This window comes from Pyrus communis, chromosome 15, assembly GCF_041283825.1.
Source record: "Pyrus communis isolate YQ-2024b chromosome 15, ASM4128382v1, whole genome shotgun sequence".
NCBI lineage: Eukaryota > Viridiplantae > Streptophyta > Magnoliopsida > Rosales > Rosaceae > Pyrus > Pyrus communis.
This window is the reverse complement of record NC_142579.1, coordinates 39,844-55,451: the sequence shown is the minus strand read 5'-3', so window position 1 is coordinate 55,451 and position 15,608 is coordinate 39,844. Positions and strand designations below refer to the sequence as shown.

At 33.5% G+C, this 15,608-nt stretch overlaps 2 long non-coding RNA genes across 2 annotated transcripts; both read right to left on the bottom strand.

Moving 5' to 3' along the window:
* Window positions 1-10,479: 10,479 nt before the first annotated feature.
* On the bottom strand, window positions 10,480-10,902 carry LOC148690308 (uncharacterized). The gene is made up of 3 exons (XR_015957248.1): window positions 10,848-10,902; window positions 10,711-10,767; window positions 10,480-10,625 (listed from the first exon to the last, which is right to left on the bottom strand). It is a non-coding gene; the product is annotated as an uncharacterized LOC148690308 (long non-coding RNA).
* Window positions 10,903-11,139: 237 nt separating this feature from the next.
* LOC148690307 (uncharacterized) lies at window positions 11,140-11,982 on the bottom strand. Its single transcript, XR_015957249.1, has 2 exons — window positions 11,296-11,982; window positions 11,140-11,226 (listed from the first exon to the last, which is right to left on the bottom strand). It is a non-coding gene; the product is annotated as an uncharacterized LOC148690307 (long non-coding RNA).
* Between the last annotated feature and the right edge of the window lie 3,626 nt (window positions 11,983-15,608).

The window sequence follows — 15,608 nt, the reverse complement described above, 5'->3', positions numbered from 1 at the left end:
AGCCTACATAAGAATTCATCTCCAATTTCTTCTCAACTACAAAACACTCCACCCACGAATCCAAACTCAAATCTCCCGTGTCCCCGCATGCTCAAGAACCGTCGCCAAAGTCGTTTCATTAGGCTCAAATCTATCACCCTTCATTTTCCCAGAACAACCCCACCGCATTTCCAGCATATCCCATTTTGCAAAACCCAGAAATCATGGAATTCCACGAAACCAAATCCCTCTCAATAATTTCTGTAAACACAAAAATTATGTATTGAATGAAACGAGAACACGTGTACGAAGTAGATTTGTATTGATGAATTTGTAGGGTTACAATCTCTGTTTACAATTTTCCTCTAATTCAGTCTTCAAATTTGATGTAGATGTGTGATTGTTGATCCAAGGGTCGTGATGACTTGATCTTGGACGAACGGTTAAATGATTGCTTCAAGTTTTGAGCTTGAAAACAACGTGTAGATGATCTTCACCTCAAGGTGCGGCAAAGGGTAATGTTTGATGCGGGATTTCGTTGCTTCAAGGGTCTTGAAGAGGACTACACCATGAACTGAAGCTTAAGTTCCAAAAATTGTGAACCTTTAACACATTCTTGTGATTTTGTTATTTTTGGTTTTGTTGCTGGTTTTCAATTGTACTTAGTTTGAAATTGTAAATCTTACTTGTAAGATTGGTTTTAAGGGAGGGGTATTGTTAGGATGCCAGATGGCATCATCTTGTGGTGACAGCTAGAGTTGAGTATTAGCATAAATAGTACATTGTAAGAGAAGAAAGGCAGTTAATGAAATTGTATTGTTGTCCTCATGTTCTGTTACTATCTCTCTGTGCAATTTTGGAAGATGTAGAGTCACCACAAAATGATGCCATCTGGCATCCTAACAGGAGTTGCCTCTTTGAGTTCCTCATCAGAAACCCTAGCCACAAAATCACACTCATGCATTAAACACTCAAATAGTTGCATATTAGGGTAGCATTGTCATTGTGATTTTGTTCGAAGTTTGTGGTCAAGTTTTTCAAGTTTCAAATCTTCAAACTAACCTTTTTTGGATTCATCTTAGTTTTATCTTTTCAGTGTTTGATTGGTGAAACTGACTACACATCGAATCCAGATTTGCATCAACTTTATCATTACATCATTTACATAAGTTGATTTGATTTCGGTGCCAGAAGGTGAAGAGCTCAAAATGAGCTTCTACTTTGTGAAGACCGAAGGAATTCATCTTGTGAAAGGCAAGGTTGCACAAAGGTACAAGCTATTCCGTAGATTAGGATCTAGGAATTGAGCTGGTGTGGTTACTTTGTAAGAATCTTGATTTCACTAATGGATTGGACTCAGTGGAGAATTCTCGGTTTTTTAACTCAGAGGTGGGTTTTCCCCGCCAAAAACTTATTGTGTTCTTTGTCTTTTAAGCTTGTCCATATATCTTATTTACTTGCATATGTTTCATTCATCTTATAAATTGTTATTTGATATGTTTTTGAGACTAAGTTTACAGTGCACATTATGAGCAATGAACTAATTTGTTGTTGACTAAGATAACTCGTAGTGAACTAAGTTTGTCGTAGATTTGCCTTTGATTAACTGACGAATCTGTACTTAGTTGACTGGTGAGCTTGACTAGTTAATCCAGCATACTTTAATTCATAATTGTTTTGTTATTCTTGTGTGCATAATGAACCAATATGTAACTGTGTTTAAGCTTAGGAATTATTATTGTGAAACTAATATGGGCAGACTATGATTAGTTGGACGTATTGGTAAGTTAGGTTTTGTTCTTACAACTGCACTTTATATCACTAACTAATTTGTAAAAGCAAAGTGTGATTAGACCCCAGTGAAGTCACATCAGCTATGGCTAATAGGAAAGCAAGGAATGATATCGTCACTGCCATCTCATTGACTTAATTAAGCCACATTTGATATTGCACTACGGCAAAACAAGAGATTCAAAAAGGAGGAAGGAGGTTTGCCCTTCAAAGTGTTGAAGAAGCTTTGGTCACCAAGGATTCATCTAATCAATCTTTTGAAGATAATCTAGTTTTATTTGTTAACAATTCAAAATGATTCTCAGGAACAAAGGAAGGGATGTCAAAAAGGCTGGAGAGTTTTCAAAAGATTCCTTGTTTCAATCTCAAGGGAATTTCACTTTTGGTAGGAAGTAGGGAAGAATAATAAGTCGTACAGATAAGCCTTCTACTGGTGAACCTAAACCTTGTTTCTCTTGTGGTGGTATTAGACATCGGGTTGCTGAGTGTGCAAACAACAAGAAACCAAATTAGAAATGTGACAATGCAATGGTGGCTACTTGATGTGAAAACGAGAGTAAAGAATCTGTTTGTTCTGGCAGATCATCAGATGATGAGCAAAAACCACTGAAGAAGTGTCTCCTAGTGATGATGAACTCGTGTTTAATGATTCTAAAGAAATATCACATCGTGATCTATTTGTCTTGTATGACTCTCTGTTTGATGTGACTTTTTTGTAAATTAGACAATGATGAGCTGACCAAGAAGATTTTTGAGCTACAAAAAGAAGTTGAGTATTTCCAACTAGTCAGAATGGAACTGAGTGAGAAAGTTACTTTTCTTGATGCTCAACTCTATAGACTAAACGGAAGGGCGCTTATTTGTGATGATGAAGATGAAATAGATGATCTTATTGCTTCTCTTGAAGCTCAGGTGTAGGAATTGATGATATCTCAAGAAAGGCTACTACAACAAGTTATTGTGATGAGTGCTAACAATGAAATGTATCATGAGGTACACTTGAAGCTACCGTCTGAGTTGATTGAGGCTATATACAAAATGGATTGTCTAACTCTTGATATTGAAAGATCCAACAAAATTCTAAGTGTTGGAATTCCATGTGATGCCAAGAATGCTCTTGGTTTTGTGGAAAGTGGTTCATGTTCTATAAGCATAAGCACACAGATTATGGAGGAATCATTGCATATGACTCATTTGGCCATTACTTCTGCAAAGACAATATTTATTCCCATGTGTCTTCACTGTGGTGAACTTGGTTTTATATGGCCTAGTGCAAAAAACGTCTCTCAGAAAAGAAAATTGACTTGAAAGATTAAGTAGATCAACCAGTCATGGAAGTCAACAAAATGACTTAAATTGTTAATTCCTGTAGCTCTGACAATATCAAGTCTTGTTCAAGATGGTTTTGAAGACATTCTAACGAATGTCTGGTAACTTATTGTGCTCTTTACGTCCCCAAGATGTTTAGTGCCTTAATAGTGGGTGTTCTTGTCGTCTGACTAGCAACAAAGATGTCTTCCTGTCTTTTACACCTGTTAATAGTGATGAAATCGAATTTGGTGAATGATACATGGCTCAAATTGCTGGAAATGGGGTAGTCAAGATTCCTGATCTTGGCTTTAAAAAGTCTATTAAGTGGCTAGTTTGACAACAAGTTTTCTAAGCATTGACCAGCTTTCTGTTGTTATTGTTGATGAAGTGTGTTTCTTGAAGAAATGTTGCATACTTATTGATAAAAATGGAACGAACTTGCTGGTTGTTCCAAGATCAAAGGACAATTGCTACATTCTTGATTTTTTTCTAAAGGTGGTGAATGCTCAGATTGGAACAAAGAAATTGATAATTTAATGTTCATAAGGGGGCTGCCACATCTCTACTTCTGTGAATATTATTTTTTTTGAATCTTGCAACATCGGAATGCATTTTGTGATGTCTCACATAGGAGTCTCCTACACTAGAATTTCTAATACTCCTCATCTGGTTGAAATGATCCTTAGTGCTCAAACTTTGATGATGTTTTGTGGTAAAACGAAGACAATTTGATTGTTGGATGCATTGAAAATCAAAGGTATGTTTCTCTTTCTTATGTGAATGCAAATGTTGCTCTCGTCATGATTACTTGTGTCTTTATGTTGTGGTTATTGTATATGTTCAATAACCATGGTGTGAATTAATTGGCCATTCATCTTTAATTTGACCATATGTGAGAAATTGACTTTTGGAAGAATCTTATTCAGCTATTAACATCCAATCATTTTGGAACTCAATTTGATTTCATTGGTGAGTTTATGGAAAGAAATGCATGTGCTAATCTTAGCGCCATTTGAGAAACAGCTGGCTAACTATCTTACAAGTACTTTGGACAATCGATGGCTTAAAAATCATCTAAGCTCTGTTGTTCTTTGTGCCATCAATTGAACAGGTTGAATAGCTACGCTTCCAATTTCTTGTTGCCTATTTAGACTTGTTATTATATATGTCGTGTCAAACATCTTATCAGTTAATCCTATTTTTCTCTATGTGCATATCTTAAATGTCATACTTTGCTAGTATTTTGTGGATTAAACTTAGATAATCTTTACATTGTGATGTCAAAGGTTCTCCCTACTGTGGCTGATAGCCTCTAAAGAATCATAGTTTCATTTAACAAAAACTTGTGTTGATTTAGAGGTTAGGCTTACTTTGGTCTTAGTTGAGGTGTAGTGGCACTACTTACTCTGTAAATTGAACTTATTATCAATTCCAGTGCAAAACACCACCTATTTATCTCTTAGATTCGTGCTAAGGGATCCTTAAAATAAAATCATAAATATAAGCCTTTAAATTATTAGTTATGAGCAACTTTCTCAAAAATTTCAAAAAATAAAAATAAAATAAAATAAAAAAAGGAATCTCAATCTCTCATTCCTTCAAAAGGGTTATCCATTGCAATGTCATGGGTCATCAAATTATTTCCATTTATCATAAAAGCTCAAAAGGTTCTCGAGGTGCTTCGAATACTTTTTGCACCAACCATATCAAATTACTTGTGTACCTTATTGCCATATTTCATCTTACATCTTCATCTGGCTTTGGCTTTTTTCCTTGTGCGTAGTTTTGTGTTTTGCTCCTTATTCGATTTATGTGTTGTTTCTTAAACTCAATGAATTACTAAAAGTTTGGTTAACCTCCGAATTAATATTGAGTTTAGTGGTTTGGAGTTTTGATTTAAAGATGGCCATCACCAATTCCATTCCCGTACCTTAACACATCACAGTTGCACTATGAGCTTGTCATAATCTATGCTTTAATGTCCATGTGTGACCTTAAAGACCTGTTATGTGAGAATTGCTTTGCATGTTTAAATTTCAAGTCATTACTTATTTTTTGGTTCCCTCTCATGGAAGCATAGATAATGAAGTTGTTTATTCACTCATCTTCTTTGTGGATTGTCTAGTTAGATGCAGCTTATTGGTGCTAAGATCATGTTATTCTCTTGTGATCTATCATGGTTTTTGTATGGTGTCCGAATTAGTTGATTTCATTGTTGTAAGATCTTGCACTATCTGTTTTCAAAATGGACACTTTCCTTTTCTGACGAGCCACTAGTTCTTGTTAGAAAAGTGAAGATTTTTAAGGGCATGTATGTTATTACACTTTATGTTTTTAACCTCCTCATCTCAACCGTTTGTGTCCCTTGGTTCAAATTTCTCCATGGTATCCTAGGCATTTAACTTCTCTAACATCTCTAGGGTTTCACTTTCACCTCCGCTGCTACTATGCACCCTTCTGAGTTGTTCATTTGTCGCTATGACATAGAAGCCTACCAACGTCAAGCCTATCAAGACCCCCACTGTTACTCTGTCCAAAGGGCAAGCCTCTAAGTCATATCTTGAACAATGGAAATCTCATTCTTGATGTTGCCAAAGGTTTTGCATGCTATGCTCTCTCTCTGATGTGCCATTTAGATATTTAATTTTTCGGTCTATACTTTCCAAAAGAGTCTTAAACTAGTTTTACTTATTCCTTTCAGGGCTTGTGGTTTTGCTGTTATCTATTGGTGCAATGATTACAATTGTTATCATGTTATCTATCTTTTTATGTGTTTGCAAAAATATGTTTGGGTACATTATTTTTTGCTTTTGCACATAACTATTTGTAATTGGACATCTTCCTTTTTTGCTGAGTCCCTATCCCTCGTTAGAAAAGTGAAATCTTTTAAGGTTTTCACTGTTAATGCTTATTTCAAGTTGTGGTCTTGATTTTTGGGGGAGTTTGTTTGTATGAAGAGCATCATTTATGGGGGAGTTCATTTATAATGCATACATCCTTTGTGGGGAGTTGGTTCACTTACCTGTGCTTCTTTGCTTGGGCGTACTCGTATGATGTATTACTATTTGTTATCCAATGTGCTTTTGCTATACTTGTATTGTGTATTTACTACAAATGTGGATATTTCCGATCTGGTGTTGCCACTTAGTTTGTAAACTTTAAGGTTATAAGGAAGTTTGTGTCTAGGAGAATGCTAATTATGGGGGTGTTCAAATTTTTATAGGTAATCATGATCTATTTTGGCTTGTTGTATTTGAACCTCTCTTCTGTTGAACTTTGTTTGTGCTAATCTCTGGTCAATTTGGGTTGGATGACTATATCTCTGATGACGATTTCTATTCTGTAGAGTTATGTAATTCTGTCTCTCATACATTCTAACTTGAAAGTTGTTGGGGTACTGCTTGTCGGGGAGTTGTTTTTAGGAAAGTACTAATCTTGGGGGTGTTCAACTTCTATTAGGTTACTTTTTGACAATTGTGCTTTAAGTTGTAATTTGAAACTCCATTTTTTTATATGTTGTTCTGCTAGTTTAGCTGTTGTTAGTTATCCTAAACAAATGGGTGATTTGAACTAATTACATTGACATGTTCTTATGCTTGGAATTGTTGGTACCGAGAATTGTACCTTGTGCTTAAACTTCATTGTTATGTTATGTCCTTGTTGTTGATTCCTATTTACTTCTGTTTGTGGTTGGATATTTCTTTCATGAGCTCAATTGACATATTATTTATTTTGTTTAATTGAATTGGCATGTCACTCATTTTAAATCATTTCATGACAAAATATGGGAGAAAAAATCATTTCGCAATTAATTTACATTCCTTGCAATTTCTTTAACCTTCATAACTTTTCTTTTGGATTTGCATCAGTTTCATCTTTCAAGTGTTTGACTGGTGAAACTGACTTGACATCGAATCCAGATTTGCATCAACTTCATCATAACATCATTTGCATAAGTTGATTTGATTTCGGTGCCACAAGGTGAAGTGCTTAGGAGGAGCCAGCACTTCGTGAAGACCGAAGGAATCCATCTTGTGAAAGGCAAGGTTGCACAAAGGTACAAGCCGTTCCATAGATCAGGATCTAGGAATTGAGCTTGTGTGGTTACTTTGTAAAAATCTTGATTTCACTAGTGGATTAGACTCAGTGGAGAGTCTCGGGTTTTTTAACCTAGAGGTGGGTTTTTTTTTCTGGCCAAAAACTTATTGCGTTCTTTGTCTCTTAAGCTTGTCCACATGTCTTATTTACTTGCATATGTTTCACGCATCTTATAAATTGTTATTTGATATGTGTTTGAGACTAAGTTTACATTGCATATTATGAGCAATGAACTGATTTGTTGTTGACTATAATAACTCTTAGTGAACTAAGTTTGTCGTAGATTTACCTTTGATTAACTGACGAATCTGTACTTTGTTGACTAGTGAGCTTGACTAGTCAATCCAGCATACTTTTATTTATAATTGCTTTGTTATTGCTGTTTGCATAATGAACCAATATGTAAATGTATTCAAGCTTAGGAATTATTATTGTGAAACTAATCTGGGCAGACTTTGTGATTAGTTGGACGTATTGGTCAGTTAGGTTTTGTTCTTACAATTGCACTTTATATCACTGACTAACTTGTAACTAGTTGACTAGCTCATTTGACTAGTCAAGTGCAAAGTTAATTTTTATTTGCAAGATATTCTGCCTAGTACCCAATTTCATTCTATTTATGAAAGGCGATTTGAAATGCATAATTGAAATGTTTATGAAACATGAGGGTTAGTAGGAACCGTTAACCCATTGCCATGGGGAGTTGTCGCATCGAAAACGTGTCATGTCTTGTTTCGTTGAGCCATTCTAAACTAAGTTCCTTGAATTCTATTCGGTTTCGTTGAGTGGTCCGAAATCGTGTTCCGCTAGGGTCTTGTTTAGTGGTCCGGATACCCTGCTTCATCTCGATTCATTGAGCAGTCTGGAATCGTGTTTTGCTTGGATTTCGTTGAGTGGTCCGGAATCCCTTCCCGTACGTGTTATGTTTAGTGGTCCAGAATCGTGTTTCGCTGTAGTTCCGTTAAGTGGTCCAGATACCTTGCTTTGTCTCAAATTCGTTGAGTGGTTTAGAAACCCTCTTTCCATTCGGTTCCACTGAATTGGTCTGAACTAGATTCGGTCTAGAATGCGAAAATATATAAGTTGTAGGTTTCGACTGAATTGTGTTGTGCTAGCCTTAGTTTTCAGCATGCTTATGAACGAAAGATTTGGGAACCTTTGTGGTATGATTTAGGAAGGGCGATGGATGTCTAGGTGACATTCAGGAATTCTAGCTAGTTTATTTATAATTTGTGAAGTATGGTTTATGAATGATTTTTTTTTATATATTTTATTTTGATCATATTGGTTAATCAAGGTGGTTAAAGGTTAATATTGTGCATCGTTGGTTCCTTGAAATGTTATATGTTGTTGATTGTGATTTTGTGATGAAATAGCATATAGGTGCATCATGCATGTTGGGTGTAGTTTGGAATTATATGTTTCTTGCTAGTTAGTTTCTTGAGAATATTAAGAGGTTAACAGAAAGGTGAGTTGTGAATGACTTGATTCTGTCTAGGGTACGTAGGTAGTTTAACTTGAGGGTTAGATGCAGCCATGAAATAAATAAATAAAAACAGTTACTACGTTATTGAACTGTTAATTTGTTTTTCGTCACGTCTCGTGAGCGATGCACGATAGTTGAAGAGGTACGTGGTAACGTCACATGTCAATCCTGGACGTATCATGGGATCGGGGCGTGACAAAAAATGCATCCACAAGATAATTGCGGTGTCTTAAGTCAAATGACTACTTTGCAGGTATTCCAGCTAGTGAGTTATCACGTGACATGAGTATGAGAACTCATGTTTGATCGTGTGTCCAGTGAACTCACTCTCTATTAAGCACCTACACATTTGTCTTGTTGTCTTTCACATAATGACTCGAGACCGGTCACTATCTAAAGAGAGAATGACCTCAAACATTTCAGATATGTGTACGAAAGAGAAAAGTCTCATAAATCCAACTTGTTTAGATTACATTCTTTCTATTAAATATTCTTTGATTTATTGTTTAAGCATATGTCACATTTAATGAGATGTCTATGACCAATAATCTTTGTTCTTTTAAGGGGTTTTTTGAAATAGGTCAAAGTAACTAAAAATTGGACATATTTCAAAAGTCAAAAGTCACTAAAAATTGAACCTATTTCAAAAGGTAGTTTATAAAATTGGACCTATTTCAAATTTTTCCTTCTTTTTTTTTAAATTAATATATAACGTAATGTCTATTAAAAAATCATTTTATGATTAGATTTAAGGACACTTCTAATAAACATACCAATAAACAATGATGGAGCAGCAATCGATTAATGTCATAACGAATCAATGCCATAACAATGAAATCTACCCGACCTATTCATCTCTTTTTCCTCCCTCGAAACCAGTTACAATCGGCGGTGAAATATGAAGTGGAGGAGAAAAAGACGATACGGACAATAATCTCCGACTGACATCTTCGATCAAGACTAGGTAGGAAAAATAATCAATACATTTTGTTATATACTAGCCTCTCTGCACGCACTAGCGTGTGTGCGAGAGGCATTTTTGCATTATGGGCGCTACGCGCTCCAAAGATGTGTTGTTTAAAATATTCTTATATTTCTTAAATGATTATTTTATAAATTGTGTTTGTGTCCATCACAACAATTTCTTATTATTTTCAATTTTTTATTATGTTCAATCATCTAACTTAGTCTTTTTGCACCTGCCCATTGTACCCAAAAAATGAAATTTATGAATTGTACACTAACCAATCCACCTTTTTTTTTTTTTTTTTTTTGCTTGCTAATTATTATGGTGTCTTTTTGTTTTTTTTTTTTGTTTGGTTGATAGAATTTGATTTCACGAAATGAGCTATGCTTGATCCTTATTATGACTTTGGTAATTAAGTTACTTAGTCTAGTTAGAATTTTGGTATCTCCATCAGTACCATTTTACCCTTATATATTGTACAGAAGAAGATCAAGAGTTAGGTTCCTTAAACTCTCATATAAAAAATTAAAAAATATGCTTAATTATTTAATGTTGTATAGAAAATATGAAATGATCAATATATTTTGTAACATGAGGATTAGTGGCTGTATTAAAAGGGTGCACAACAACATTTTTTTTTATTATGGTGGACAAAAAGGTATTATGGGCAATATTTGGCGTCATTCGAGCAGGTTGGCAGATCATTTGTTTAATGGTTGTGTGAATGGGATAGTTGATGCGGTTAGAGGAGTGAGTACATAATTATGTGTGTGCCATTTTGGGTTGGGACCGAGATGTTCAACATTAGAGCATGGGCCAGGCTACGTAGTTCAATCAAAGTTATAGGCTAGCTAGGGATGAACTCCTAATATATGAAGCAAAGCAAAATATGGACAACATGTACATATGTAAACATAGCGCCTACGTGTGAAATCAAAGCCATGCTTGCCACCCATTTGCTTGCACTTGATGCTTTAGATTTTCATGGTTAATCTGCAAGCAATGATGATAAAATAAGAAGTCTAACTATAATGCACAATCCCAACTATAAAGATTGACAGCAACTTAACCTAAATACCTTTAAGTTTGACAATTTTCTCATGGCAATACTTTTACTCCAGTTACTTGTAGAATACTGAAAGATAAATATATTTGTCAAGTTTGAGGTAACAAATTGTAACCATATTTACAAAATTAAATAATAAGAAATATTACCTTAATCTTGTACTTCAATCTTTGTACTTTGAGACGGGTGTGATGCTTGTAAAACTGACAAAAAATGCAATTTTATTTATATTTGAAAATTGAATGCAATTGGAATTTATAGTATACTTTTGTATGAAAATAAGAGAAGACTTACCGTATTTAGAAAAGTTTTTTGGCCAATGTTAATCTTTTTTCTGCACCCATAAATTGTTTTATTTTATTTTATAATTTGAGATAATTAATTTGTAGAATGATATGGAGAATGCCATTAAAAATAAATAGGTAAGAAATGGTGTTGTACCTAATTTGTTGGACTTTATTCCAAATACGTATGATCTGAGGAGTTGTTGAAGGTTTTAATTCTTCCACAGCCTTTTTCATGCGCCACCTATATATTGAAGGTATATATAATGTTAGATTTCTTGTAACAAATTTGTATATAATTTAGGATACATACTGCTCATGCTTCTTCTTTTTCCACTCTTTGAGAATCAGTTGGCTTAGATCAGTAGTTTTTACTCCGACAGATATCTCCCAACCAGGTGTAAAAATAGAGACACGTCTGTTTGAGATCTTATCAATAGGTTCCTTCTTCATTTTTTGTGGGTATTCTTGTAAATATCCTAAGAATGAAAACAAATAATTTTTAAAATTACCATAGCAAACGTATAGCACATTAAGATAATTAAAAGTGAAACTCATAATCTGACCGAAATTTAAAAAAACACACAATGAAGATTTCAAAGGAAGAAGTTAAAAGAACCCATATGAAGCTAAACCTGGATATTCATACAATTACATATTATGCTTACATGAAAATGTGTAAAATGAGTACAACCATGCAGGAAAAAAAGTGAAAAAAGAAGAAGCTTACACCTAGATTAATTTTCTTTTTACGCCTGGGGAGAGGGAGTGGGAGAAGAATGGCAAAGCAAAAAAGCGAAAAAATTGAAATAAAGAAGAATGATGACTCGGGCGTTGCTTAATACCCGTTTTATCCTACGTTGGAGTGTGAGAGTCTGTAAAACCAAGCAACAACTGTTGATAGCAGTTGTATAACTGAGGGGAAAATTAACATTTGAATTTGGATATGGGAAAATAAGTAGGAACGGAAAAAATGGGATTATACGAACGGGGAAGTTAGTGCTTGTAGTGGGCAAGCTTCACGGTTTTTTGAAAACCCACGGCAACCTCTACCCCTTTCTTTCTCCCACGTTGGTTTCGCTTTTTTATTCATTTATTTTTTTAATCTATATATCATTTTATAAGATATTAGTATGTCCTATGGATAGAAATTTGTTGGAGACATCCTAATCCGTCTAAATTAGTTGGACCATATGCATATGTTAGTATAATGTATTAGATACTTTTTTTAATATAGACATTAATATTTTCTCCTAAAATGGAGGAGAAGTTATTCTGTTCTTGTTGTTTTATTTGTTTTTTTTCCCCAACATAACAAATTTGAATTTTTCTGTTTAATATCTCTCTCCTAAAATAGAAAGCAGTTATTCACCATGTGGCCTTTTTTTAACTTTATTTTTTAATATTTATCTCCTAAAATGATGTTCTTGACTTTATTTTTTAATTTGTTTTTGTTGCCTTTATCATTTATCTCTCCCTCCTCTCCATAACTGCTATATTTTAGAGGATAATTATCATGATTTTTTATCTCCTCCTAAAATTGATAGAAATTAGTTGAAACATCCTAATCCGTCTAAATTAGTCGGACCATATGCATATATTAGTATAATTTATTAGATTTTTTTTAATATAGATATTAATATTTTCTCCTAAAATGGAGGAGAAGTTATTCCGTTCTTGTTTTGTTTTTTTTTTCCAACATAACAAATTTTAATTTTTCTGTTTAATATCTCTCTCCTAAAATGGAGAGCAGTTATTAACCATGTGGCCTTTTTTTCACTTTATTTTTTAATATTTCTCTCCTAAAATGGTGTTCTCCACTTTATTTTTTAATTGATTTGTTTTTATTAAAGTGTTGATTTTTGTTTTTAATTAAAATGTTGTATTTTAGGGTCTTAAAAGAAAATGAGGAACTGGACGCACTTTTTTCTTTGTTTTACTGTCAAAACCGCAATACTGCTAAATTTTAGAGGATAATTATAATTTTTTTTTTTATTTTTTTTTTTCTGAAGTTTGAAAATTTCCAATACAGTTTTTTTGTTCGGTTATGGTTTTTTCTCTGGAGTCCCACGACATCAGAGTTTTGCACGTTTCATTTCTTTTTTTTCCTTTTTTTTTTTATCTTTTATTTGTTATGCTTTTCTTACAGAATTACCCATGCTGTGTTTGATGTGTTATTTTGGATTAGTTTTGGATTTTTTTTGTTTTAGGGATGTTTTTGTCCTCAAATTTTTGGTGAAGCTTGAGACACCAAAATTGATTGCTGGCTTTCTAATATCTAATATTAGAGATATATATATATATATATATATATTTTTTTTTTTTTTACAAGTAATATTATTATTTTAAATTACATTAAAATGAGAGTTTGAATTCAAAACCAATGAGTTGTAGAGAATGGAAGAGCATCATCTCTGGGTTAATTCTATATGGATCCAGGGGATCAACAAATCCTAATTGTTCAAAATTGATCTTGCGGTTAGAAATTTTCTTTATTTTTTCACACACAACACTTCCTAGAATTATTTCCCCTTCTTGTCTATGGTGGTTCCAGCAAGAGCATTGCCACCACCAACTAAGTTCGCAGCGCTAAAAGAGTTCGACAACCAAACTGAGTTCTTCCCCATACTTTCTCTTTCACTTTCACATCTTCACCACTCATCGATCATTGACCGCCATGACTGCTGTCATCCCACTCCCATCCCCTCCTCTTTCCTCTCCCACGCCATGACTGCCATGATCCCACCCCATCCTGTCCATCTCCATCGCATGCACCTTTCCCTTATGATTTCATGGTTGCATGATTAAATTTAATGGTCAAGATTAATGGATCTGTCGATCCCGGAGGCAAAGCTCCAGAGATGATCTTAGTCAATAGAGGATGACCATCAAAACAATCCACACCCAATCTATAAAACTGAAGTAAAACATGACAAAAAAATTGATTGTTTTACCATCTCCAACCATTGGATTAAAACCTAAAATTTTTTACCCAAAAAATTTAGGTTTTAACTCAGAAACAATTTTTCTCCTCGGGTGAACTGCCAATTTAGTCCTTGAATTATCACCTTAGTGAAAATTAGGTCTCTAAACTATTTTTTTTAGAAAAATCAATCCTTGAATTATAAAAATCAGCCAACTACATCTCTAATATTAAATTCAAAGCTATTATATTCAATTTTTCGTCAATTTAAGTCATGTTACTTGCATGTCATACACATTGGATGGTAGATTGGTAATTTTCATAAAGAAATAGTGTATAAAGGGTAAATTAGATGTTAAATTCATAACATATATGAAATGTTAAGGGCTTATAGCAAGAAAATGACGGTATTATATTCTAAAGTGTGTCAAGTGACTTAAGTTGTCGAAAAATTAGATAAAATAACTTTGAATATAGTAGTAAGGATGAAATTAGCAATTTTTTAAGAATTTAGGGACTTATTTTACTGAAAAATAATTCAAGACCTAATTTTCACTGAGGTGATAGTTCATGTACTAAATTGGCACTTCACTCTTTCTCTTCCAACCCTTCTTGTTAAATTTTTAGCCCGATATTATTAAAGAATAAATTTAGGATAATTTTTTTTCTTCTTAAAGTAACTTTAAAAAAAAAAAATTATGTAGACTATCCTAATTTAATTTTATGGACATTTTAATCTAAAAATATTTAGATTCCGATAAATATTGAAAAATCATTAAACCGACACTATGAAACTCGTAAAACACTATGAAAGAATATGAAAACACATACAACAATTTTTTTTAATTACTTTAGAAGTTGAATTTAAATTTGGACCATTAGATCTTTTTTTTTTTACCATAGGATTTGATCATATTAGATCTTAACCATTGAATTCAATGAATTTATAAATATAAAATTAAAAAAAAATACGCATATATGGTTGGTCAGCCATACTAACTCAGGGGATGAATTTCGGCCTAAATTTGCTCTAGAGTTGAGTTTTGGGTTAAAACTCGTATTTGCCCCAAAGATTAGAGTAAGTTAAAATAAATTTAGAACTTAGAAATTTGAGTTTTATTGTAAGGAGTAATAGAAGAGGGACATTCTTTAGCCAATAACATGGACTCGTGGAGAAAAAGAATTTCAATCTAACATTGGTTGGGTTTGGGTTTGGGTTTGTAACTGGGTGGGTGGATGGAAGGAATAGTACCAGTGGTGAAGTGTAAACAAAGCAAAGAAGTTCGGTATGGTATTATTGGAAAGAGATCATCTTCAAATTCCTTCCATCAAATTTACCAAATCCATCAATTTGGATTTATGAAATTTAATCAAACTGCTAAAAACAAGAGTTTTTTTTAAAATTATAATAATTTTAACCGTTTAATCAAATTTCAAGAATTCAAATTAGTGGATCCCTTTTCCTATTATTATCCCAGCCAGTCAATGGCAAATTGGCATAGGCGCGTGGGATAGGAAAAAGTAGGCAAGGTGTCGTTGTCGCAGCAGTGGAGTGGTCAGTGTCATTAACTAAATAAATATAAATATTAAATTGATTATATTACTTAAACTTAATCAACAAAAATAAAAAGAAAAATAATTAGGGGAAGGAAGAAAAAAAATTCCATCCCATCACAAAACTGGAAGTCTGGAAGCCACATGGT